Source organism: Lagopus leucura, unplaced genomic scaffold (assembly GCF_019238085.1).
Source record: "Lagopus leucura isolate 7727_CA_CO unplaced genomic scaffold, USGS_WTPT01 Super-Scaffold_1, whole genome shotgun sequence".
Taxonomy (NCBI): Eukaryota; Metazoa; Chordata; class Aves; order Galliformes; family Phasianidae; genus Lagopus; species Lagopus leucura.
In genome coordinates, this window is record NW_024962250.1 from 29,130,073 (window position 1) to 29,156,005 (window position 25,933).

General features: G+C 41.0%; 1 long non-coding RNA gene across 3 annotated transcripts in view; it reads left to right on the forward strand.

The window, feature by feature from the left end:
- The window catches only part of LOC122177057, a 28,387-nt gene that overhangs the window by 564 nt on the left and 1,890 nt on the right, over window positions 1-25,933 (forward strand). The window contains exons 2-4 of one of the 3 annotated variants that reach the window (XR_006177927.1): window positions 1,338-1,611; window positions 21,357-21,608; window positions 24,492-24,581. This is a non-coding gene — a long non-coding RNA (uncharacterized LOC122177057). Of the gene's footprint in view, window positions 1-1,337; window positions 1,612-7,240; window positions 8,163-21,356; window positions 21,609-24,491; window positions 24,582-25,933 lie in introns of those variants that run through there. The other 2 variants (XR_006177924.1, XR_006177922.1) reach the window with 2 other exon arrangements.

Sequence of the window (25,933 nt, forward strand, 5' to 3'; positions counted from 1 at the left end):
CTTCCCTTTTCATCTGAAAGAGTGATCATCCAGTTTCTCACTATTGTTTCATTTTTTTTGGAAGTGAAGGTGGTTTTAGCTGGGCTGTTGTATAAAATTTGTGATTGTTGTAGAGTGAGCCTGAGAAGAAAGGAGTGGTGTTGCATATAAGAAATTGAATATATTCATAGTTTCTATGATCCCTTTGATGAACCAGCCATCAGAAATGCTGGCAGGGCAGCAGGCTGCTGGCTTATCCTTCCTCTCAACAATAAAGAAAACCTTTTAAGGGCAGCTTTTATTCTTAAATTATTTAAATGTTTTAAGGTTTTCAGGACAGAATAAATAAGCACACTAAACTTTTTAATAGAGGAAGTCACTTAAAGGTTGCTTCTTGAGCTGTTGAAGTATGTACCATAACTTCTGAAGTACTTTATTATCTTCAATATTCATTCAGAAGCATCTTTATTAGTTAGACAAATTAATCCTCATGCGTGATGGAGAAATAGTATTTTTTTTTAATTGCAATCATTCTACATGTGAAACTATGTGAGTGCTCCTATGCATATACAGTGAGACATTTGCATTTGTGCGTATGTTTCTGTAGCACTCTGCTGTCTTTCTTGATGTTAAGCTTCCACAGGAGGTTGGTTCAACATTTTTTTAAAGATGAGCTCCTGTAAAATTTTACTTTGTGTTTAATAGTAAGATGAATCAAAAGGGCTTTGCAGTATCGAGTTTAGAAGAAACATTAAATCACTTTTCCTTGTTATGAGTCCATTCTTCAAGGTCCAAAGGATTTTTTTTGTACAGTTCAGCTTCAAAACCATGAAATAGAGCACCCACGTGTTCATTTTACAGGCCACAGTACACTGAAGCACAGATAAGTGATTTGCTAGTCATACTATAAATGCTACAAAGCTAAGAAAAGTTCTGGAGTCTTTTGTCTTAAGCCTATGATCCAGTAAGTGAAATGTGTTTTTTTTAAAGAGTATATCAATGAGCATTTTTGAGTTCTCATGTCAGATCCACACTACAGTTTGTATTCTTAAAATACTACTTATCAGCCAAGAACTCCCTGCTGAACAGCCATACCATGAAAGCCAGTGTTTCTAGTCTCTGCTGCAGCACTCAGCCTGACTCAGGGCTGGATCCTGCTGCCGAACCACCCAGGAGATGGTGCTCTTGAACCGGAGATAAGCTCACTGCTGACCCAGAAGCGTCCCCAAACGCAGCCCTCCCTGTTTTTCCTTTGTGTTGCATGCTCTTTTGGGGGGTTCCCATTTCCTCTGGGGAGAAGAATGTGATGATGTTGTGTGCGGAGCATATTCCCATCTGATCCATAATGTAATTTCCAGCCTGGTGATCCTACGCCCCTGCCTGAAATGACGCTGGTGCTTGTAGGAGGTGTTTTTCTCTGGACTGTGAGACTAGTGAGATGCTGAAGCTGAGCACGGAACAGATTCGCAGCTGATTGCCCTCATTGGAGCCTGGGACGTGCTGTGCCCAAGCCAAGCATCTGAGGGGTGCCAACTCCATTGCTGCCAAGGTTCGGAAATCCATGCTCGTGTTTGGGGCTCCCTGTGGCCTCCTCACTGGGACAGCCTTTAACCATTGACACGTGTCTCAGAGGTAAGGGCGGTTCCGTGTTGGTGGGGGCCTGAGTTTGGCCCCATGGTGCTATTAGGCTACTGTCCCCTGGGATGTGTGGCGCACAAGGGGTTGAGGTGCCATTTGGGCACACAGCTTGGAGATACCCTCACCTTGGGTTGCTGAGGTTGGAAGGGGGAATTTGGATGTGGTTTGGAGCATAGTGTCTGAGCAGGGGAGTGGCAAGAAGTCAGGTGGCTGCAGTGGAATTTTCTGCTGAATTGCCATCTTGTTGGTTTCAGGGGCTTTGAATTGGGTTGGAAAGGACCAAAAGTAGCCAGATCTGAGCAGCCAGTGCTCAAGTGGGCCTTGGCAAAATGGGAAATAAAAAAGTTCTTAGCAGTGTCTTTCCTCAATTGCCAGAGAAGTAATGACTTTTTTTTTTTGCAAATGTATCCAATGAGTGAGGTTTTATTTTATATAAATCCACTAAGTCTTTTACCTATTTTCTATCTGAGCTGGCACCACCAAATCAGATCTTTATGTACTGAAGCAGAGGCATGCAGCAGAGAATACTGCTGCTGTTGTGGTGGCTTACAGGGCCTGGGTATATGAGCTGCACCCTGCCTCAGAAGCTTGACAAGCTCAGTTCTGCTGCTCTGTGGCTACAGAGACCGTGTGGTGGGTGCAGGATAGCAGAGCCACTGCTTACAGCCCTGCTGGGGCCAATCCATAATGCCAGAGTTACCCTCAATGTGTTGTGTGTCTTCTCTTCTTGAGTAGTTAACAATAAATCAATGCTTAGCTTTACCAGTGGCAGACAGAGCAGTGTTAATTCTTGCTGTTATTTCTATGGCCAGACGTAATTTTTTTTTTAAGTTCTTTTCTCCCCAATTATTTACTGCTAATAAATGATTTAAAGCTCTGCCAGTGCATCTTGAGGTCTTCTCCTGCTTGAGTAATCACCTGGCAGCTCTAGGAGGGGGAGCTGGGCAGGGATGGTGGGGCAGCTCTGTTGCTTGTTGGTAATGAGGCCTTGTCAGCGAGAGGGAATTAAAGAAAAATTAAAAGAAGCTTCTACCTATTTAGCAATAAGTAAAACAGAATGAAATAGCCTGAAGCAAGTCTGCTCAGACACCTTTACTTTTTGCAGAGATATGATGTATGATTTAGCCAGCCCTGCTGAAAAGCTGTTCAGTTCTGTGGGGCAAATGAAGCCTGACCTCAGCCACCAATGACTGAGAGCTATGAACAGGAGAAGATCTGGGACTCACATGGTGACTTCAGCTCAATCAACACAATTCTGCACAATTCTGTCTAAGAAAAATAACTTCTTCCTATATATGAAAGGGGTATCTGGACTGGCACCAGGCTATAGCAAATATACTTTTTTTTTTAGGGGCTCTACTCTATTTTGCACTAAAATCTCTTGGACAAAACAAAGCACTAAGAATCAGAATAATGACTCAAACCTGGGTGACCTGTCTCCTCTGAGACCCCAAGCCATCAAGAGTTAATCCTTTGCATTGCCATTCTTCCTGAACTGGGAACTCTGCTCCAACAAGAGGGAGAGTGTGTGCCTCTTCTTGATAGTTGTCACCCCAACTTGTGGCTGGGTGCTTTCTGCAAGTTGGGCTGTGTTGGTTGGGCCTCCCTTGTGTTCAGCCTTGCTGTGTCCAAATGCAAGTAAGGCAGCTTCTGTCAGCCGGTTGTTTCTGGTGTAGGTGATGTGCTCCAGGTTGGCTACTTGCTGCCTGGTTTCTACTTCTGCCAAGTCTAAACAAGGTATATGTACCTGTCTATTCAGCCTGAATCAGAGTCAATGTAGGTATGGGATTTCAGATCAAGATTACCTGTTTTACGTGTTAACATCCTGATAGTTGGCTCTTGATCCTAAGCAACGTGCAGGAAGGAATTCAAGACAATCGTTGTGTCTGAAGCTGCTTTAACATAATATGGTCCTGTAGTTTGGTGCGAGAGGAAGTACTGGAAGTGACTGTGAAATCTGAACTTCAGTGTGAGCAGGTTTCAGTAACGTAGGGTTAATCAAGAAAACTCCTGAAGGAGAAATATAGGAAAAATATCTATAAAGATAACATGGATTGAAGTGAAGAATGGATAATAGAATCTGGAGGATATATATGTTGCTGAAGAAAATGATATTGGGCAGGAAAAGAGTAAACCAGTACAACTGAATGGCAGCTTTGAGAGGTTTGTTGGGTTTTCTGTTTTTTGTGTTTTTTTTTTTTTTTTTTGTTTTTGTTTTTTTAAATCTAAAGGAAATCTTTCCCAACTTTAAGCTTTCCTATACAATGGTGCATTAATTAGTGTAAGGGCTCAATGTGAGAGGGAATTAAAAGGAAATGTGGTAGACTGCAAGTATCTAGAGGGATAAAATAAAAACGCTTTAGGTTTATTCCTATTCTGTCAAATGATAACTGGTAGTTCAGAAAGTGGACCACTAAAGATTAAAGCTAGAAATTAAAGATGATAAAACATTACGGAGAATCTAAATGATTTCCTTGCGTCGGTCTTCAGCACTGAGAGTATTAGAGCCGTACCTACCGGGACTTGTTCTTTTCTAGTAATCAAGATGTGTCAGAAGAAGAGCTGGAACAAATCAAGAACTTAAAAATCAGTAAGTCACCAGCTCCAGATGATACTTTAAAGAGTTCTGGAGGAACTTGGTATGAGATAGCTGAACTGCAGCAAAAATGCGCTTTCCATAATTTTCAATAGCTATTCTGTTGGAGAAATGGAGAAATAACAATTACACCTGTAATTTAAAAACAGGATTGTGATGGTCTGTGGAAGCATACTGTTTACCAAGCCATACATTTATGCTTTATAAGCTGTTTGGAAAGGGAACCGAACATGTCAGGATCTAAAGGGTAAGGCTTTTGCGTCTTACAATTAGTCCTCACCTTTGTTGTTATTCCAGCTGAGCTAATTAAGTTATGGACAAGAAGAGGCAATTACTCTAATTTAGCTAAACATCAAAGTACCTTTGACCTGTGTAGGATATTGTAAATCAAAGAGAGGGGAGCTTATTGCATAGATCTTGGCTTATGGGACCAGCTTAGGCTGAACGTTCACAAAGGCCTAACTATCCTTGTCACTTCCATGCTGCATTGGACCTGTGGCTTTACTTCTCTGGGATGGTGTGATCCCACTCAGGTGACACTAAGACCCACTTCCAGATGCCCAGAGAAGTGAGAAACCAAGAATGGGAGGGTTATCAATTTCAAGCCTCTGAGAAAGATGCAGGAACTCTGCTAATCTAAGTTGGGGTAGGGGTCAGAAAAGGTGAATATTGGTAAGAAAGCTGACATGCAGAGGTATTTCTGAGGAACTGAAAAGGAATTGAGATCCAAATGGGGAATTGTTAAGTTAGTGGAAAGAAAGGCTCTTTCTACAGCATAGAAATGTGCTGCTGCTTTAAAATGATGTGGAATGATTTTTTTTTTTTTTTTTTTTTTCCAAACTATTGGAAGAAATCACTGCAGTTTTTCACAACTTCAGCCAGTGTGGGTGTGGCTTTTAATAAATCTCAGGACTACTACTTCCTTATTTCTGCTACTTATTCTTTTGGTTTTGCCTTTGCAAATCCTCCTACTGTTTCTTCTCATTTCTATTTCCATGTATTCTAAGATCTCCCTTCCCTCTCTCTCAGATGTGTGAGGATGCTGCTCCTCACATCACTGCCAGCCAGCTCACAGCTGTATTGACTCTGGTGCAGAGCCACTCAATTAGGCCAGCACTGGTAATTAGAAAGCATAGGATGCAATGTCTTGCTTTAGAAATCTGTATGTCTTAATATGCATTGTACTCTGCTGATTGGGAAATGCTGATTTATAGCAACGTTAAGAGATGCAATCTAAAAAACACAAACAGATTTTTACAGGCTTCTGAAATAGCCCTGCTGCCTTTTTCTGCACTGTTCTGTACAATTATTCTCACGTCAGTAGGTTCCAGTAACAGCGTTTCTAGTGTTTCACTGGGCATTTTGTAGGGAGCAGTGTCAACCACAAGATGCCAGGAGAAGTGCTATATTATGGATGATAAATGAGAATGTAGATTTTTAAGAAATCTGTTTCACAATTGCATTTAAATTTTCTGTGCAGTCATAGAAAGGAGGAAATGATGGTGTGCATGTGTCCGGAGCACCTTTCAAATCAGCTGATTTAGATGCTAACTTGGTCTGCCCTGTGCTGCCATGGCTAGAGCTGCCTGATTCTGATACTCTGCTTCCTGAATCCCCAGGGCCCTGCTGCTCAGCTGTCTCAGAGCTCCTCCATGGGAAAGGTCTCCCTTCCGTGAGCACAGTTGTTGTGGCTTATATTGCAGGACGAGGGGAAATGGTTTTAAGTTGAGGGAGGGGAGATTCAGGTTGGACGTCAGGGAAATTGTTTACAGAGAGAGTGGTGAGGTACTGGAACAGGCAGCCCAGAGAGGTTGTGAATGCCCTGACCCCAGAGGTGTTCAAGGCCAGATTGGATGGGGCCCTGGGCAGCCTGGTCTAGCATTAAATGGGGATGTTGGTGGCCCTGCATGTGGCAGGGGGGTTGGAGATTCATGATCCTTGAGGTCCCTTCCAACCCTGGCCGTTCTGTGATATATTGTCACAGTAATTCAGCAGCTTGGAATGAAAGTTTGGAAAGGTGTAGACTTGTGAGTGTTCTCCAGATTCAAATGGAGGCAAATTGCTAATCCTTCAGGCTTGTTAGGTTTGTGTCCCACCTTCCCATTTATGAAAGCACCTGGTAACTGTGTTTGTTGTGAGTGCAACAGAACTAAGACCTTATAGATATTATGAATCACATGTACATAAATACCTCCATCAGATGCTTCTCTAGAGCTTGTTTCCATGCCTGAGACTCAGACCAACACAAGGTGATTGTGTTCCCTCTGCATAAGCAAAACAGCAGGCAGCTCTGACATCTCTTCCCACATCCAAAGCTCCTCTGGGCTGGGTAATGCAATAAAGTGTTGAAACTGTTGTTGATTGAGCAATTATCAATTTCTCAAAGCCGCTTTACTCATTTTTACTCATGGAAAACCTTCCTCCTTAATAGGAAGGCCATGGAGTGGGAAGTAGTAATTATAAGCACAGGTTTGAGGAGGCCTTTGTGTTTGTTAGATTATCAATAACATCAGCTGAACTCCCTTAGACATCTGAAGTTGTAAATGCTTGGCATGGCTCCTGCTGGCAGAAAAACTGTTTTGTGATCATATTTGTCCAAACAAGGCAAATGGTATCCATATAGTTGGTGGTTTTCTGACCTCTCAATACCCATAGTTGAAGGCTGGGATTCTGAGCTTGTGGTCAAATTACATTTTTTTTTTTGTTTTGTTTTACCTTCCAAAAACTGTAAGAGTGAAATGTCAGGTCTGAGAGAAACAGTTCTGGTCATTTATTCTAGTTTTTCTACTTGGTGATGCCAAAGTTGAAGGTAGACTACAGTCAATTATTATTATTATTTTTTTTCCCCAAGAGTTGCATTATTTTGCATGGTCAGTCTGAATTTCCAGAGTTGCTGATTTCAGTTGGAACTGTATGTGCTTGGTTGATTTAAAAATCAGACCTAGGGCTTCTAAAGCCAGGCAAAGAGCCACAATGGTTTAGACAGTAATTCTGGCACTGATGGAATGGCTGTTCTTCCTTTTACAGGGATCCTCTCATTTCAATGGCTTTAAGGATTAAAAATACTGGAACTTCGCTGTTTAAAATCCTTTCCAATTTGAAGCAAGCTAAACTCCATCAAGAAGTGCCCAAGATCAACATGAAACACTACAGCTCCCAAATAGAATGTCCAGCGGGCATCTCAGCTCCTCTATGCAGATGATTATTTGACACTTTTTTTTTGTGAAGATCATAAACAATGCATGATGGAGTGCTGAAGCATCCTATGTAAGGAGAATTGGGAACTAATATTCTGAGTGCATGGCAGGAACTTACTAATTTGAGTATTACTAAGAAGGCAAATCCTCATTTCATGGTGTCAGTAGTTGGGTTAATGCTATAATCTGTTCACTGTCACTTTCTCATTTGCCATCTTGCGTTTTCAGTCTGGATATCTCCACTTAGATCTTCCGAAAACAGGTTTACCTTGTTTTGGTATGCAAAGCAGTTCTAGCAAGTCGTGGAGACTTTTGGGGACTTACTTGACTTTGAATTCAAATCCTGGAGGATGGAGATATAGAACTATAATTGGTTTCTCAGTGTTGATTTTCTCCTCCTATTAGTTGACTTGCTGCTCAGTGATTCACTCAGTTAACTTTAGATTGGCTCAAGAGATTGAAAAGCCCTTTCATGCGCTCATATTTTAAATGTCTCCTTCTATTCTTTTACAAACAGACAATTGAATGATAATGACTTTGAATCCAAAGCACTATTTGCTTTACCATAGCAAAATGTAACTGAAACCATCCGAAGTTTTGAGTAGTTGTTAAGAAAATGATCTACTGTTTTTCAAACTATGCTGCTGCTTTGGATGACATGCCTCACTGCAGATAAACAAATCTGTATTACTTTTATTACCATAATAATACAAGTCTGTGTGCTTTGAAATTCGGATGTGCTTCCTTTTTTCCTGATTGTAATTAGGGCAAAGCAAGTAGTTCAGAAGGAGACACCTTTTACAGCAGCTCATGCTGGGGCTGTAGTCATGATGTTAAGCAAGAATCAAAGACACCCTATAGGCTTTTACAGGTTCTGCAGGTGATACAACTTTGAGCTCCAAGACTCAGACTCTGTTTTCTGATAAATCAATGGACTAATACTGCTTAACTGAGTAGGATTTGTCCTTGACTCTGTTTTGTCCACTGAGCAGCTGTTAGGAGTGACCAGTGATATCTCACTTGCTTCTCCTGTCTCTGCATCCTCCTTGGGAAAGCAGTCTGTTTTTGGAGGAATTAGTTTTGTTGTTGAACTTCTACATTGCAACTGGCAATGGTCCTCTGGGGGATGACTCTAATGTGAGAGTTGAGCAAACATTTATTTGTATGGAGATGTCTATGTGGAAAACAGCTGTCTGTGCTTTGATTATAGTCACTTATGAGTGATCTGTGCATCTGTTGGTGTCCAAAGAGGTATGCGGGCACGAGGGCTCAGTTCAGTTACTTAAGCATAGCTGATAGGTGCTGTTTGGGATACCTTGGAGTAAATGAGATGCCCATAGTGTTGCAGGTTTGGCACAGGACTTCTGTTGTCAATCAAGCCCAGGTTGACTGGGCCAAGAAGACTTTCTGTCTTCTTGACAGAAAGTTGAATTGCTCTCAATTGCCTGTATGCTGTATTAGTAAAATCTTTCAGCAGTGGGAATCTGGACTCATCACTCATTTGTAGACAACTGGATGAAGACATCTTCACCTACAAATGAATCCAGTCTGTTATGGCTAAATATACAGATATAGCTCCTGGAGGTAGCCTAAAGATAAATATCCAGATAAGGAGCTTCAGAGGGCAATGTATTTGGACTATTTTTTTAACACCTGTTTTAGGATGAAATGGATTGTCTTTGGAAAGTGACTTTCATCAAACTGGCTACAAAAAGACTAATCATATTAGCTGTTTAAATTTCAGGTGGCTAAAAGGAAGAGTAGTACCCCTTCTTTTGTTCAAATGTAATCCTTTTAACTCCACTGACCCAGAAATGGCTCTCTTTAGAAAAAGGCTGCAGAGACTGTGTGGGAGACTCATTAATAATATTCTGAACCCCAAGGAGCATCTTAAGTATTTCTAACTTTGCAAACTTAATTTGACTTAAAGTTGGTTGGAACCAAGTTAAGCATTTAATAAAGGCTTACTGTTTTTCCTTCTTCAGATAAAATATCATAACCTTACAGCACACATACACGCAAGAAAAATCTATGGATATGAGAATACTCCTTTGTTCTAATCCTCTGGACAATTCCAGTCTTTGCAGATCTGGGTAGCAGTATCTCTTCCTCTTGCCTTCCTTCCTTCCAAAAAAATAAAAATCCCACTAAGGTTGGTTTGGGAGATGTACAAACCATGAGGGCTGCTGTGGGATTGACTGGGGAAATTTAGTGTGGGAGTAATGATGTTTTCAAATTAAGGCTGTCTGACCCAATCCTCTTTATAGACTTATCTCATTTAGAAGCTTAAGTGAATCATATGGTCAAACTTTTGAAAAAAGGTGAGAAGGGAAAAACTGGGACGACTGAAAAAGTGCAAGGAAAATAAATGTCTGAAAAGTGCCACATCTACAGCGTAAATTCACAATTCACTGATTGCTCTGGGGACGTGGGGAAGTTATAGCAGCAAATACGTTAATACTTGGTGTCTGTGAACTGAGTTAACTCCAGTGGGATTAATTTTGCTTGCACTAATGAGAATCCAGTTCTCACTAGTGTGGGATGATGGCTCTTCTGAGATAGTGATGGTGTCAACTTGATACTTCATTAAACAATATTATTTTCCTTCAGTAATCAGAATATAACCTTTTTCAGGTGCTTTGATTAGTTTAGCTTTTTTGTCTGTGTATAGACTATAAGAATGCCTAGAATTCAAATTGATCCAAGTAATTTATTCCTGATTTACATATACATAGGAAAATGTGCATTTATTTATCAAGTAGCATGGATAGAGCTATTGGGATGAATGAGCCAAGCAGATCCCGGCAGCCAGAAGTTTCTTGATCATCACTATTCTGCACTTAGATCCATGCAGTGGGACATGTATGTCTGTACAGACTTCTAGGGAAACTGAGCAACATACTGCTACTAACTTGACGTTTGTATTCCAGTTATGCCTTGTTTATAAAGGCCCTAACTGATCTTACAGCTTGTAATGAAATGATCACCATGACAACATGATGCCAGGAACAGTGCCAGGCTCTTGAAGCCCATCTCTGGTAGAGGATTCCTACTGCAGCTCTCCAGCAAAATCAAGAACTGAGTCCAGATTCCTTGGTTGCAATTCTATGCTAGAAAGACAAGGCTGCCTGCAATAATTCTGCATGTGCATAGAACTAGATAGTCATCACGGCAGGTTTTCCCCTACGCTTTCATAGTAGTCAGCGCTGTCCCCTAAAACTATTGCCAACGCTTATTCTGTGCAAATACTGTTCTGCCATCACTCCCTGTTTCTGTGGAGATCCGCTAAGTTGTTGGAAATGAGTCCACAATAGTTAGTGAGGGCACCAACTACAAGGACCCTATTGTTAGTGCCATCATTGCTCCCACTGGTTGCTTTCCTGATGGGCTTTGACATTCTTTGCAGTCTTGCTGACCTTCCTCTGGACTCACTGTGCAGCTGTGCCAAGCAAATTTTTTAATATTCTCTTGAATGTTAAGAAATTTTCTGCTGTTTAATTCCAATCTCCTGCAGGAAGGTGACCTTAATTTTACTTTTTTTCTTCTTTGAGTGTTATTAGATGTAAGTACACATGTCAGTCCTATCAGCTTATTTAACCTTTCATTTAGTTCTCTACAGATTTTTAAGGTGCCTTTCCTCCTTTGTCCAATCTTCTTGATATTAATTCTTCAGTGTACTGTGACACAAACGTGTTACATTAAATTACAATAATGAGTTGAATGGTGTTCCCGTGGCAGTAGGATTTAGAACAAGTTCTGCATCTGAAAAAAAAGGCCAACAGATTAAAGCATTGATGTTTGTCTTAAAACATGTTTAATTCCTGCAGATACTTTCAATTTTCAAAGTTTTATTTCACTTCTTCAGATGATTAGGGTCCATGCTGCCTTTGCCTGTGGGCTGTGATGTTATTGTCTGCAGTGTGTGACAAGCCTGGGGCAGAGAAAGTGTATTCTAGGGCATGGACTGTGCTGGTCTTATCTTGTCTGCTGAAACATGTCCCATCCTGAAGAAGCTGATTAAGGTAAGCAGAGGGATGGTGACACTGATACTTTAGCTTCTTTAGGAAGCAAGAAGAGAAAATCTATTAAATTTTCAGTTGCACTGTGCAACCTGATCACATCTTGATATTTCTGACGAATCCATTCTGGTGGTTTTCCTTTCTGACCCTCCATGTTTGTGCTGTCCTCAGCTCAGCCCTCAGTGCACTTTCTTGGTTTTTAAACAAGTACTAATATCTCTTGCAGATTTCCATAGGAAGAATTAGATGGAAACTGCCCAGAAAAAAGCACCTCCACTTTCATTGTTTCTTGCAATTCTTAGAGTTGACTTTACCTCCCTCTTCCAGGTGCTGCCACACCATTCAGGCATTAGCACAAAGCTTGGACAGCCTCATCCATCAGGTATGGGTTCCTCATGAGTGATGCTGGCTGGGGGGGAGGTTTCCCTCTTTTGAGGCTGATGGGAAGAGCAACTGATGCTCACAGTGGAATTGAAAGAAAATCATGGTCCTGTGTACACAGAGGATGGCTAGCTCTGTCACTAAAAACATAATCCCTCTTTTGGAACAATGCTTCTGACAAGTGAACTCATCTTCATTATTAGTTTGGGTCATGACAGAAAAATAAACTCTCCTATCCAGAAGATACTGCTTGTCCTTCACTTATGTAAGTTAGGGAGGGCTGTGGCCTCTGGGCTCTCACTGAACATTGGAAGTATTCTCTTTTCTGTACTTTTCCAGCTCATTTGATAGAGGTATTTTGGTAGATTTAAAAAAAAAAAAAAAAAAAAAAGTCTTAATTACACAAATGCTTGGTGTGGACAGGAAGGCTCATGTCAAAAGGTTTAAGCCTTGGGTTCAATTTGGATGAATGCCTGAAATTTAGTTCTGAACTAGTGGCAGCCTTTGAATTTATAAATATTAATATCCATCTGAGATTCCAGTCCGAAGAAAAAGCAAGATTTTATTCCGTTCAGGTTTCTGATTCTCTGCTTGTCACTGTAGCAAATGAGCCCTCTCCAGGCAAGCAGTGAGTGGCCTGACTAACAACCAAGTAGCATTTATCCTTTCTTCCCACTGGTTTTGGGGAGAATAGCAAATGTCTATCCATTCAGGTCTCAATGACTTTAAAAGGCATTAGGTATTTTTGAGGACATCTTTGAAATTCCAGCTTATCTTTAGGATTTGCATGCTGCTGGGATGCCTGTGTTAATGAAATGCAACGTGCAATTTCAGTATCCATTCACTTCCCTAAGGCAGAGGGGAATGTCCAGCTATATCAAAGCACTTATCCAAAGCCAATGACTAGGATTCAAAGTTCTCAGATCAGATGAACTAGTCTGAAAACAGCTGAAGACGTGACATCAGCACTGGAATGATACATTTGTTATGACAAAATTATGGGAAAGCTAATGTATTTTAGAATTCAGAACTTGTTTTCCTTCCATCTCAGTACAAAAACATTATATGTTTTATCATTTCTGAATCCTAAGTATAACACTGGATTTCAGGCTGCGTGAGTGATAATGCCTGGAAACTCAAAGGGGATCTTTTGCGTGAATATCTGTTAGGATTCTAGGTAGAGGTATCTGTGCCGTGTGCTGCTGAAACAGGTATGTCCTTTTCATCTGCTGCTCACTGTATGCACGTTAATGTGTATTTGCCAATTGCTATTTGCCAACTCATATAAAAATATGCTGAAGTCTCTTGGTAGTAGGCTGTCATTGTGGATTTGGGAATTTTCAACTTGTGTTAAGGCTGAAAATCCCACCAGGACAGGGTGTTTGGTGCTAGTTTGAGATTCCTGTTTCCAATGTCATGAAAGTCAAGGGAGATAAAATGTTACCTGATTCCTTTATGCATTTGGCTTGGGCCTGAGTAAAGGATTGGCTGGCATTCAGCAGTATTTTATGCTGAAGGAACTCTGGTTTTCTATTCAAAAAGGTGAGCAGAATTAGGAGCTGCTTCTTTACCACCTAGGATTGAATACTATTGGTATTTTATACTGTGTTCAATGTCAGATAATTGCTAAAGTGCACTAAACTACTGTCTCAATGTATCCACAAGCAATTAACAATATTGATCACCCTACATTGACCTTGTGAGCAAATAACTGCTTTTTTTCTCTTTCCCTTGATGAATTGTGCTTTCTAAGTGCCAACACATATAGTTTTGTCAAGTTGTCAATTTGCAGGGGCTACAGGCACTGAAATTTACCCTAGTGCTTGCTGGTATGGCTACTTTTTAGGATCAATAGAAATATTTGTACCCATGCTGAGGAATAAAATGTCCTTTTTAATGAAGTTTGATGCAGAGGGAGCTTTTGAAACACTTTAAAATCTGCGCAGATTTCTGTACCACTCTTGGGAGGTAGGGGGGATCCAAAAGTCACCTTATAGAGTTAAAATGGGCCAGAGCCATCTTGCTCAAGTGTGATGTTAAACTTGCTTTTAAACTGGGACTTATTTTCTTCATCTAATAATTACATTTTTTTGCCAGTCTTCTCAATTCTTATCAAAAACCTTGGATAGGACACCAAATAGACAGATAATTGGAACAACTATCTTCTCATCCAGGGGGGCTATTGAGGCCTTCTTGCTGTAGGTATTCTAGACAGTATTGTACTTCAAAATGAAATAATTTAGATCTTATTACCTTTTATTTGTAGTCTGCCCTGTTTACCTAATCCTCATCTTGTTAACATTATCTTCATAATGAATAAACAATGATGTTCTAGTTTTGTATGACATTTTTCTCTTAAAGTTCTGTGGCACTATGTATCTGTATGCTCACGTGCAACCTTCTACAATGAAATTATCTGTTGATATCCCTGCTGAAATAATCACAATGACTGCAGAGGTGGGAAACGCATTATTTGCTGAATTTTCTCCTGTCAAAATCTCTGAAATGTTCTCTGCAGCAGAGAATAAAAAAAAAATAATCTGAAACATCTTGGAGTGGCACTGCCAGCCTAGTGACTAGCATCACTACAAAAAGCTTTGCAGAGCTGCATTATCCAAAAGACAAAGAGTAAGGGAGTTTTGGGGAAGAAATACCTCTTCAGTTTTCTTACATCAGCATTGAAGTCCATTGGCAGAGCAGTATGTGGGGAAAAACTTGTTGATAATTTCACTGCTCTCTTCATACAGGAAATGGAGCGTATTGTTATGTGATAACAACCACCAGCACTGCTCTCCATCACTGACTTGATGCCCCCATAAATGCTTGTATCCAGGCTCCTCCCCTTGGACAACTGGCGTCATCTTAAGACTTCTTATCTTTGTAAAAAGCATCTTGACAAACCATTCAAACACTCTCTTCCCTGCTGTTGTACTTGTTTATTCCAAACTCATTGTGTCTTTAGCTAAAGCAGGTTATTGAAAATCCATTTAAAAAGCAGAGCAGTTTTATACTGAAAGATATCTAGAGGGCAGCAAATCCAGAGGGAAATCTCATCCTTCAGTGCAAACAAAACCTCTTCTATTTTATTTCCGGAAAAAATCAAGCACGGTTATGTAAAACCTTTTATTTCTCTACACAAAGCAGCAGTAGTAAGATATCTCTATAAGGCTGAGCTATGAACATACCTAGGAGTAAACTTGTAATGTGATTAATGGTTACTGTGGTGGGCAAGGATTCTGAAGTTCAGGTATGATTTATTAAGAAATTGCTCTGCCATCTAAAATCGCATCTGAAAGCAAATGTATTTTTAGCATAGCACTGTGTGGTGTGGAATATTACTGAGTTATTTGTTCATAATCATAGTGATTGTGGAGGATATATTTAATAATAATTTGATATTTAATTCAATACTAGACGGTGCTTCTGGTTGCAGTTCTGTTATTCTTTGTGTTTTGTTCAAGTTGTATCTGGCTAAACTGTAGCTGGCATTCATTAACTATTAGCAATTAAGTCAAGCCTTCAGTCCATCTTGCCTTAATCTGTGGCACTCTTCAGCATGTTTTGAAATGCTTTAAGAGTCATTTCTATGACTACACTTACTGAATTCCATCGCCAACATTTAGTGCACGTAGTAACAGAGCTGTTAGAAAGTCTTTCTTGCTTTCCTTGTGTCTTGTGTTTGGTTTGTATTTAGTTGCAAATCACAGAATGGGTTGCACTGTAAGGGAACGCTGTCCAGTTCCAATCCCCCTACTGTGATCACATTTGCCACCCACAGGAGCCCAAGGCCCTATTCAACCTGGGATGGGGCTCTCATGGCTTCTCTGGGCTGCCTGTGCCAGGGCCCCACCGGTCTCATACAGTGGATAACCAGAAGAAATTCTTTGCTATCTCCTCTCTGCTAGTCTTGAACTGTTACTGTCTTTTCCTATCTCTATATGCTCCTTATCTCCCCTGTTGCTCCCTTTTGGATACTGGAAGGCAGCAGTGAAGTCTCCTTGGACCCCTCTCTTCTGCAGGTGAAACAATCTTAACTATGTGTCAACAGTTTACGGGCTGGTTTGGCCCAGTTTCATTACCAGTGGGGAGGAGGGATTTCGCAGAATCTGTGCCTCCAGAAAAAGGGAACTGGGGACCCCAAAATAATTAAAAACAGCGGCACTGATCTGAGGAGAAACAAACTAATTTACTAAATATAGTATTGGAATGCAAGATAACACACTATAATACAATATAATCAGAATTGAAGTTAATAAATTAAATATAACGAGAGAGAGAATGTCCAAAAGGTGGATAGGCTTCACCACAAAGCTGAGGTGAGATGTGCAGTTCAGTTGAGCATCAGGGAGATGGGAGGAGAGCCGATGACAAGCAGATGAGAAAGAGCCCATCAGGTGACCTTGCCAGGAGGTACATCTCCTCTCTGTGACTGCGAAGTCCTCTGGGGAATGTAGTTCTTCTCTTCTGGGCAGGTACCCAGGACTTGAGCATTAACAGTTAAACTCTCAGTGCCCCACATGATGTTATGGTGTGGAATACTGAAAACCAAAAATCACAAAACCATGACTCTATGTCTTCATAGGAGAACAATCATGAAGTTATTAGAATGCTTAAACAAGACTTTAAAATATCCATGCAACTGACTTGGGTTCTTATTGTGTGCAGATTTTCACTTTAATTGTGGTTGGCAAATTGGCATTTACACATTGAGAGGTCCAAGCAGAGGGCAATGTTGTGTTGATGCTGACAGTAACCAAAAGGAAAACCAGATGAGTTCCTCCAAACACACTTGTAAATGCTTGTGCCTGGGCAGGAAAGCCTCACAGGCTACCTGAGCTTTGTTCCCTCATAAATCTGTGTTATCTCAGGATGGTTGAAGTGGGAGGGAGACCTCTGGAGGTCACCCAGTCCAACCTCCCTGCTTAGGGAGGTCTACTAGAGCACATTGCCCAGAACTGTGTCCAGATGGTTTTAGAGTATCTGCAGGGAAGGAGACTCCACAACCTCTCTGGGCAACCTGTAACAGTTCTTTCTTACTCTTCCAGTCAATTTTTTTTTCCCCTCAATTTGAGAGTGGAATTGTGCATGGTCTGGGTTGTGAGCACAGAGATTGCTCCAGGTCTAAGGGACCCAGAGAAGCACTGCAGAGCTCTGAAGCCCTGTTTGTGTTCCAGGATGCTGGAAGGCCTTGGGGAACTCTCCCTTGCCTTGGTTTCTGAAGCTACAAAATGGGGTTGGCGAACTGTATCTGATGTGTGCTTTTACATTTCATCTACTGATGAAAAATGTGATATGAGATCTGTGGGCAATCATTATTACCAAGGGGAAATAAATTTGCATTGAAATAGGATGGAATGCATACAAGAGAAAGGAGGACTGGGTCTGCATAATGAGATTTTAGCTGGAAACTGTGACTGAAATGGGAAGCATTTGGGGGGTACTCTGTAAGCATCTGTGGCAAAGGCTACACCAGAGCACAGGTAATTTCCTTCTAATTGCGTTTCTTTTGATGTGCAAACTCCTCTTCCTGCTTCATCCACCTGGTGATTTTTGCACAGTTAGCATTATGATACACTGAAAATTATTTTTGTTACTGAAGTAGTTGTTACTGAATGTGCAAAAAGCAGTAACTTCCTTAACGATTTCTATCTCTGAATGTCCAGATTTTTCTTCAGAAAGAGGATGTTCCCTTTCTTCCTTTAGCTTTACTACAGTTTTCCTTCTGTATCAGAAATCTGCTCACAGTGTGACTGCTCAGTGGTTTTCCAGTGTGGCTGCAAGGAGAGAGGTGCTGGTTCAGAACGAAGCACTGCGGGAACTGACTGTCCTGCCACTATCTAATGATTATAGAAGGACTTTCTAATTTCTTTTTTTCTCTCTTGGAAGAGAGAAATCTGGAATCAGAACAGCATTTCTGTGCCTAAGACATGCTACATGTGATGCAGGGGCTGACTCAAGTCCCTGTAGCCAGGAGGCTTTCAGGGTGCACCAGTCAGGGTGATAAAAGGCCTGTGTGCCTCCCACCCACAGGTACATCTGCACCCAGGGAGGTTTTTCTGTTCTAGGCTCCCATTATGTTTGCTTGAAAACCGTGCAGTGCTTTGGGCTTCATAGATTAAATATAAGCACCATTTGCAACTGCTTAAATCTGAACTGAACTTGAAATTTATGTTCAGTCCAGTAATGACTGTAGCTGCTGTTAAATTGCTCCATTAACTATAAAGCAAAGTTTAAACTACTGCGTTTCACTTTCATGAAGTGCTTCTAAGCACTAGTAATGTTCCCTTCATCGAGTTCCTGCAACTTTATAGGAAGCTGAAAGCTTTATCCTGAAAAGAAGGAAAGATCTTAAAATTAAAGCCCCTGTGAAACCAATGAAAAGATGAGGTGGAGAGAGAGAGAAGAAAGGATTAATACTACTAGGAGGAGTTGGAAGGAAATGGAGCATCTTGCTACTTTGCCTTTTCCAAATACCTGGTGTGTTCAAAGAGCTCTACTAAGCTGATTGCCTCAAGCACTCATGGAAAAGAGAGCAAGTGCAATTCCAAAAGGCAACTGCTGCTTTGTTCTGATAAATTTTTCAGTTTATAGTGTGAAGATAATTACCTGTTTTTTTCTCCCTTTTTTTCTTGTAATATTTCTTCAAGTGGGTTTGTTATCTTTCAGGGTGGTTGCTCCATCCATACAGCAATTGCCAGATGATTACCTCTTTAATGTTTTCACCGAGTACTTTGCTGGTTAACCTCCTTATCTGGAGAGCTGCTTATTGATATTTATGTCTTGTCAGCACAGACGTTCATTAAGCATTGGTAAATGACATGTTTTCATATCTGCTGACACTAGAAATGCAATATGATCAATTGCAAATTGACTTTAGTGCAGTAATAGAGTGCATTTTACACACTTCAGTGGATCATTCGTATAAGCAGAGCTAGAATTGTTATGGCTGTTTATGTCTGCCTAATATCCCAGTATAAATTCTTCCAAGTCAAGGAATTCTCAATGCAAGCAAGGCACATATCCCAGGTCAGCTCCTGATTAGCAGTTTTTAAATGTCAGGAGGGGGGAAGGTGGCAAAAAGGCCCTGGTTGCCAGACTTCTACAAGGAGGAGTCTTTTGCGGGTAGCTGCTTGGCTTCTCTCCCTGACATGGCATCTCTCTGGGTCTCTCTTCACCTCCCTTTTTCCGCCCGGCCTTTCTCCACCAGGAAGGCAGCACAATTGTGCCTACAACTCAGGCTAGGAGTAGTGAGCTCCAACTCCTGTACCAAAGGCCAGCAAAACAGTGACTGTGTTCTCAAAGGGTGCCTTGTGGTTGTGGGTAAGAGTTTTGTTGAATGTCCTGACTTTGAGTAAAAGCCCTCATCAGAAAACACCACAGGGTTCCAATTTAACAGAGCACTATAAAAAGAAAGGTGTGAATGCAGAAAGTAGCCTGGTAACATTCAGTGTTGATTTCCTGTCATCCATAGAGGTAGATCTATTAATTTTTAAATTTTGTGCTACAAATTGTGGCATGTCTGAGATTTCTCACCAGGAACTGACTAAAAGCAGAGAGGATTGACATGCGTTAAGTTCATTTTCTGGTGTACTGAGGGAGAAAGTTAATGGTTTGTGTTAGTCTTTTTTTCGAAAGAAAGTAAGAGCTTTCCATTGTTTTAACAGAGAAGATTAGGTTATCAAAAGAGTATACAAAACTCGAAACCTCTTAATGTTCACCTAAAGCAATCTGGCTCTTAACTTCAGCTTTGCTTCTGCTGTAATACCTGGAATTTACTCTGTACTTTATGCTGCATGTCACTTTTTTTTTTTTTTCTATGAAAATGAACAGGTTGCCTCCTCTGTACAGAGAAGTACGAGCTTCTGATCTAACCTGTTTTGTTGGTGATCTTCCGAAGAAATCTGAGAACTCTAGTCTTCTTGACTATAATCACTCTTACTGAATGTACGGAATGTTCTCTTATTTGCAATTTATCTGCTGCATGTGCCTGCCTGCTCTCTGCAGGTCAAACCCTGTGAAATAGCATTGTTTCAGCACTGTGAAGAACAGAATGGTAAATTAATATTATAGCTCCATAATGAAATAGTTCTCACGTAAGATTCCAATATCTGTATTTTACAGTGATGCAATAGTACTGATTTATCATTGATATCCATAATGCTGAACGAATAGTGATGGACTTCCTAGGAGTGGAGTGATGGGGTTCGTGCTGAAGCACAGAGTCAGACAGCTGAAGGCAAATACCATCTCAAGTTTAAGATTATTAGGTTTAGCAGGTGGCAGAGACAGTGATTTCAGTGTGAGTCATAAACACACTGAATATTCCTGCACCTTGCTTGCCTCTCCATTTTCTTTTTTTTTTTTTTAGCTCAGTGGAAGGCTAAATCCTGCCCTGTGGCAAGCTAAAGTGCTCTGACAGCATGGTTTGTGGTCTGTTCATCAGCTTGGCATGGAAGATGGCACAGGGAGAGCTGCAGCTAGGGCTCCAGAGCACCTCTTAATTCAGTGTCTCCCAGCTGATTTATTTAACCCAGGATGGTGTAATTCATCAGGATTGTGACTCTCTCCAGTTAGCATTTATGTAAATGGAAGCAAGTTCAAATCAGGTGTATGGTCAGCATTATCACCAGCAGACCTGTTCTCCAGCACTGCAGCGCTGGCAGCATCACCAACTTCACTGAGGCTTGCTGTATGCAGCCCTCATTTTTTGAGGCTTCATAGCATTGTTATAAAACATCACACTACAGTGCAATTGATTATGTGACTGCTTTTTCCTCAAAGAGGATTAAGTTATACTCTGACAATAGGAAACTTTCTGAATAACAGACAGAAGGAGGGAGAAGTGAGCAGCTTTTCCAGTTGGAGTTGGTGGGACGGCTCTGTCAAGGCCAGATGCTCTCGGAGAGACCACAAATTCAGTATCCGCTGTCTCTGGCCATCCGAATAGTAGGGCCCCTGCCAGGCTGTAACGTAAGGATGTCCCTTTCCTCCAGCTGCCTCTGAGCAGCCACCCATGTGATGTGGTGTGGAAACAACAGCTAAGGGTGGGAGCCAAAGGTGTGTCACATGAGCTCCATCCCTGGCTTGGTGTGCATATTGACAGGATGCTGCCAGTCTCCAGACAGAGTCTGGGTAGGGTAAGACTGCTGCTCCAGACATGTGCAGGATGGCTCTGGTCAAGAGGCTGCAGTTCTGTTCATTACAGCTCCTCTGCCTTTATGAACTGGAATTTGAATTTCAAATCTACATATAGCTACCAGGATGGGGGGGAAGGGGAGAAGTGACCAGAAATACCAAAATGGCTGTTTTTTCATGAAGTATGGAGTTATTGCCTGTCTAGACTGGAGAAAGTTTTTTGTATTCACACTTTAAAAGTTTTAAATAAGTTAAAGGTTTGCACTCGTGCTGTCTAGCCGTTCCCTGGTTAGTTCTATGAAAACATTCGCCTTGACATTTTGACAACTTTTTTTTCCTTTCATTTAATCTCTCATTTAAAATTGTTTTCATTGTCTGTGGTTTAGCAACTCCCTTGGTCTCTTTACACAGGCGAGGCCCTTTGGAGAGCAGCAGCTCAGTGTGCCCTGCAGCAGCTCCCGACACCACCTTGAACTCTCAGTCCGAGTTGAGATCTTGCCTCAGATACTGTGCCAACTTGCCACCAGGATTTGCAGGCAGCAATGCAAAACTTGCCTTCAGACTTCCACAACATGCTTGTGGAAACATGCTGATGCCTTCCTAGCTTGCAGCTCGAGGCAGCAGGTAGAGGATGTGGAGTCTTCACTGACTGTGGTGCCCAGGGTATGCTGCTCTTGCTGTACCTCTTGCTACATACACGCGTGAGCACTTGGCCTCTCCAAAAGTTGCTCTCAGCTCCAACACTGGGAGCCCTAGACAGTTTCCTATGCTGGGACAAAACTGTAGAGCATGAGGATGCTCTGGTCATTCCATGCGTTGGCTTGCAGTCTGAGTTTGGTGTCACTATAGAAGAGAAATGCCCCAAATCATTGAATCAGTACAAGACTTAACCTCTCACCTTCAGTTTTCGGAAGGTATTTTGGCAGAAACATTTGCAATTGATTTAGGTTATAAGGATGCAGTCGGTGCTGCAGAAGTTGTGCTGGTACCTTTCCACAGCTCAAAACTCAAATAATTCTTGAAAATCTGAGCCTTTGTGTCTTACCAATCTATTTCGGCTCAAGTGGTTTTCTCTGCAGAGCTTTCTGTTAATTGATTCATTGGAGTGCACAAGGTAGTGGGGCCGGGCATTAGGGGGCAATGGCAGCACTATGATAGACAAGCAGAGAGAGAAACTGTAAATGTGTTTCCAGGGAGCCATGACTCTACTGGTGTCTGGAGAAAAAACCCTCACTTCTTTATCCTTCTACAACCTGCCTTAGGACTGCGTTATGTCGAAGAATTGCTGTTCCAGTCCTACAGATTGCATGAAACTGGTCTTAGGATTTATTTATTTTTTTGGGGGGGAAGAGGGGAAGTGAAGGGTTGTGTTCTGTTGGAAAGCAGAGAAAAAGCTGTAATGTTCCTACAGACCAGACCCCCACGGGCAATTGCATGTCTTGTCACTTCTTCCAAGCACTGTCCAGCACATGAAGGGTTGGATGGTGAGAATGAACCACTTGGTTTCAGTTTTGGGAAGTCAGAACGGAAGTGAAGGCTCACTCCCTCTGGCCAAAGTTGTTTTTCTATCTTAGCATGAACCAGGAACTGAGAACAGTGGTGAAATTTTACAAGTGAAGGCTATCAAAAAATATAAAAGGTTCTGCCTCGTTTAAGACTGAGGGGAAAAGAAGGTTGGGACTGAATTTTTAATATTGTTTGGGAATCCAGGTCCCTCAGACAGGCAGTGTGCATCCTGGTGAGCATGAAGGAGCACTGGGGACAGTGCGTGACCTGGTGTCGCTGGCTCCCTTCTCTCACTGGTGACAATGTGTTTATAGATGGAACACAGCCCTAGTCCTGGGGTGGGGAAAGGCAGTTGGGGACCTGAGGACCAAACAGGCATCAGTTCTGAAAACTTTCTCTGAATGGCAAATGTCTCTATCTCTTTTTATTTTCTGTTTGTATAAGGTGAGCTGCTGAGGATTAATTGAATAATAGCAAATATGAGGATCTGGTATAGGAATTAGGACTTAAAGAAATCTGATGAAGCGAGTAGCATATAGGGCTTGCTTGAGATGAGCATGACAAAGAAATTGGAGATTAGGGAGATACCCTTGGGAATCCTCCAACAGAAGTTCTGCCATTGATTTCTTCTCACACTGAGAAAGAGAAAGCCAGGTCAAGAGACTGACAAGCAGTGTGTGCAGGGAAAAATAAGTTGCAGTCAGGCAATAATCCCCAATCAAAAAGAGTTCAGAAGAAACAGAAGTGCTTAGGCTTGTTTATTTGTAACTGAATTGCATAAGTATGGACGTTATTCTCTGAGGACACAGCTGTATTGATATTTCCAACAGTAAAAGCTAGAAGGAAAACAACAGAAGAGAAGAACAGGTTACACCGAGGTATCAATAAATTATTTGCTTTGCCATGCAAAAGAAGCAAAAAACTGTCCATAAACATCTTGATAAATTCTGCAGCACTCTGAAGCACGGCTCTTTCATTTTCTTTTTTAAATTTCTCTGAATGTTGGTGATAGGGATTTACTGCTACCAGTAGCTGTTTATTAATATTATAGAAATTGAATATTTTCTTGTATTAGTTCTCTTTCTCATATTGCCTATATTAAACTGCAAAATTTAGCCAGCAAACTTTCCTTTTCAACATATATTTTTTTTCCATTGATAAGAACATTGACCTTATTTTAAAGGACCTGGATTGGCATTTAAGTTTCTGGTATCCAATTCCTGTTCCTGCCACAAAATTCGTATTTGATCTATTTGAATAGACGACTTAATTTGCTGTGCCTTGTCTGTTTGTGAAAGATGACTTTTGGGAACATTGCCTCCCTAAATTTAATTGTCTTAATTATTAAAATCCATTTTCTAGTTTTCAGAATGGATGTGTTTGCAGCAGAAGCTGCTGTGTAATTCTGTTTTAATAAGAAACACCCTTGTTATGCAGGAAAATGCTTAACCCACTGCTGGGTGTGGAGCACCCTGACTGCGTTACTCCACCCCACACCCCCCAGCCCCTCTGCCTCTTGCAGATGTAAGAATAATGTAGAAGGATTTGGGTTGGATGGGGCATTTGAGATCATATAGTTGCAACCGCCCTGCTATAGGCAGGGGCGCTTCCCTCTACACCAGGCTGCTCAAAGCCTCATTCAGCCTGGGTTTGAGTGCTTCCAGGGAGGGCGCAACCACAGCCTCTCTGGGCAACCTGTTGCAGTGTCTCACATCCTTCACAGTAAGAATTTAACTGATTAACTGTTTTTTAATTACAAAAGATAATGGCAATAAGCATGTGCAGCCTTCCTTTGTGCAAAATTGTTTCTGTAGAAGGTGTTCTGTTATGATTGCTGCTCATATTAATGCTATGTGTTATTCACTGAAGGTATTATAAGGACAGGGCTTTCATGTAAGCTATTCCCTTCTTGCTGTGCATGGATTTTACTTAACTATTGCAAATAAAATATATTTACGCTTCTTGTTCTTGAACAGATGCGCTTTAGAGTTTGTTTTTAAGCTGTATCCCTCCACTATGAAGTATTGCATTTCTTTCTAGTGCCAAGGTTGCAGCCGAAAGGTGTCTCTGATGAAGATTTGACTGTGCAACTGAGCAAGCTGCTCATGAAGAGAGTTTTAAATGAAACAGGTCAGTGATATTTACATAATTCTGTTCTTCTGACTTAGGGGGCTTTTTTTCTTAATTGTGAGATTGTACAGAGTTCAGTTTCTTAAGTTATTTATAGAAAATCTTTTCTAAAGTTTTCCTGAAGTTGGCAAGAGCAAAGCTGGATCCAAGTGTTCTTTAAGCTTGAACAAAATGTTATGTGGAATATCTTGTCTGATTTTCTGATAACATTAGAGGTATCTAAGGCTTTTTTTAAATTTTGAAATATTTAAAGCCCACTTGCAAACCGGTTGCTGAATTTTTCTCTAGGTTTTAACATATCTCTGTGCATCTCACCTCCGTTAGAGCAACTAGATCTGGTCTGAGCTGCATGTGCAGATTAACAGGATGGCTTGAGGATGTTGCAATGCTAATAGATTGCAAATACCTGTGAATATCTCAATGTTTTAAGGAAGCTTTCTGGGCTGGCATTTTGCTGCCAGGAGATGCAGACTCAAGCATAGTTGAAAAGATGCGTGGTTTCTACTTCAGATGCATTAGTGCCTTTTTTAATCTATGTAGACACGCAACAAAAGTGGCATTGAAAACATGCATGGTAGAATGATGTGAATGCTGTATTACATTCCTGTTGTTTTCATCTTATTTGTTTTCAATAGTAGGAAAAAAAAATTGCATGTACTTCATGTCCCGTATTAGAACTAGGTCTGATGGATTCCCATGGGAGTTAGTATCAGGCCTATATGTGTGTGAGGACAAACCATGTTTTAGACCCATCGGAGTTAGTGGAATTGAGATAAGATGTATGTGTGTGCATATATATACATATTTTAACCTTGCTTTAAAGTCTCTGGCATAAAAAATGTTAGTTTCAAGAAAATGAGAATTTAATCAGCTTATTGATTAATGCCTTGCAAGTGAAATTTCTTTCTCTTGGTGTTCTTTTTCAGGAGTACATTATTACTATTACTCTCATTTATAACCAGATTAATTTTAAGTGCTTAAAGAAAGGTGTATGTTTATACTTAAGAACCAATAAACAACAAACAAATCCAAAACATGAGATAGGGCTCTGCCTTCTGGATTCTGCTGGGTTCCCAAGTGTCTAGTGCCAGCATATATAACTGCAGGATCCTACTTTCTGATCAAAACGAGCATAAAACAGAACTTTGCCCTCAAATAAGAGTGCTATTCCCCTGTAGCAGTACCTTATAGGAATTAATCTGCTAGGCTCTCTTCTCACCCCATCAGCTCTTTCTTCTCCCTCTAACGGACGAAGTTCAGAAGAGCTGATCCTAAATATCAGTTGCAAATACAAATGGTTAGGCTTTTTTTTGTGAGAGTGTGTGTGTGTGCGTCTTCGTTTTTTCCAGAAA